This window comes from Etheostoma cragini, chromosome 1 (genome assembly GCF_013103735.1).
Source record: "Etheostoma cragini isolate CJK2018 chromosome 1, CSU_Ecrag_1.0, whole genome shotgun sequence".
Classification (NCBI taxonomy): Eukaryota; Metazoa; Chordata; class Actinopteri; order Perciformes; family Percidae; genus Etheostoma; species Etheostoma cragini.
The window spans coordinates 6,953,088-6,954,349 of record NC_048407.1 but is presented as its reverse complement, the minus strand read 5'-3'; the positions used below and the strand labels follow the sequence as shown (position 1 = coordinate 6,954,349).

General features: G+C 42.2%; 1 protein-coding gene across 1 annotated transcript in view; it reads right to left on the bottom strand.

Moving 5' to 3' along the window:
- LOC117946075 (intestinal mucin-like protein) overlaps positions 1-846 on the bottom strand; it is an 18,460-nt gene extending 17,614 nt beyond the window's left edge. The window contains exon 1 of the mRNA XM_034873957.1: positions 821-846. The gene's annotated coding sequence lies outside the window, so the exon portion shown is untranslated. The remainder of the gene's footprint in view (positions 1-820) is intronic.
- Between the last annotated feature and the right edge of the window lie 416 nt (positions 847-1,262).

The following is a 1,262-nucleotide window of genomic DNA, read 5'->3' as shown; positions in this document are numbered from 1 at the left end:
TGTAGATATTGCTGATGGTACATTAATAGTTGTGGTAACAACAGAAGGTTTTGATGTCACAACTGTTGTTTCAGGGCTCGTTGTCGTAACACCTGGCACTGAAGTTGTAGTTTCAACCACAGCTGTGGTAGAGCTTGTTGCTGGGCCAGTGGTAACTTCTGTGGGTGGTATTGTTGTTGCAATATTTGCTGTTGTCTTGTCTGATGATGTTGTCTTTTCTGATGCTGTTGTCTCTACAGATTTGGTTGTGGCTTCTGTAGATATTGCTGATGGTACATTAATGGTTGTGGTAACAACAGAAGGTTTTGATGTCACAACTGTTGTTTCAGGGCTTGTTGTCGTAACACCTGGCACTGAAGTTGTAGTTTCAACCACAGCTGTGGTAGAGCTTGTCACTGGGCCACTGGTGAATTCTTTAGGTGGGATTGTTGTTCCAATATTTGCTGTTGTTTTTTCTGATGTTGTTGTCTTTTCTGATGCTGTTGTCTCTAGAGATTTGGTTGTGGATTCTGTAGATGTTTGTGAAGGTACATTAATAGTTGTGGTAACAACAGAAGGTTTGGATGTCACAACTGTCGTTTCAGGGCTTGTTGTTGTAACACCTGGCACTGAGGTTGTAGTTTCAACCACAGCTGTGGTAGAGCTTGTTACTGGGCCAGTGGTGACTTCTTTAGGTGGTATTGTCGTCACAATCTTTGCTGTTGTCTTTTCTGAAGATGTTGTCTTTTCTGAGGCTGTTGTCTCTACAGATTTGGTTGTGGATTCTGTAGCTGTTTGTGATGGTACATTAATAGTTGTGGTAACAACAGAAGGTTTGGATGTCACAACTGTTGTTTCAGGGCTTGTTGTTGTAAAACCTAGCACCGAGGTTGTAGTTTCAATCACAGCTGCCGTAGAGCTTGTTACTGGGCCACTGGTGAATTCTTTAGGTGGTATTGTTGTTGCAATATTTGCTGTTGTCTTTTCTGATGCTGTTGTCTCTACAGGTTTGGTTGTGGACTCTGTAGATATTGCTGTTGGTACATTAATAGTTGTGGTAACAACAGAAGGTTTTGATGTCACAACTGTTGTTTCAGGGCTCTTTGTCGTAACACCTGGCACTGAGGTTGTAGTTTCAACCACAGCTGTGGTAGAGCTTGTTAGTGGGCCAATGGTGACTTCTTTAGGTGGTATTGTCGTCACCATCTTTGCTGTTGTCTTTTCTGATGATGTTGTCTTTTCTGATGCTGTTGTCTCTACAGATTTGGTTGTGGATTCTGTAG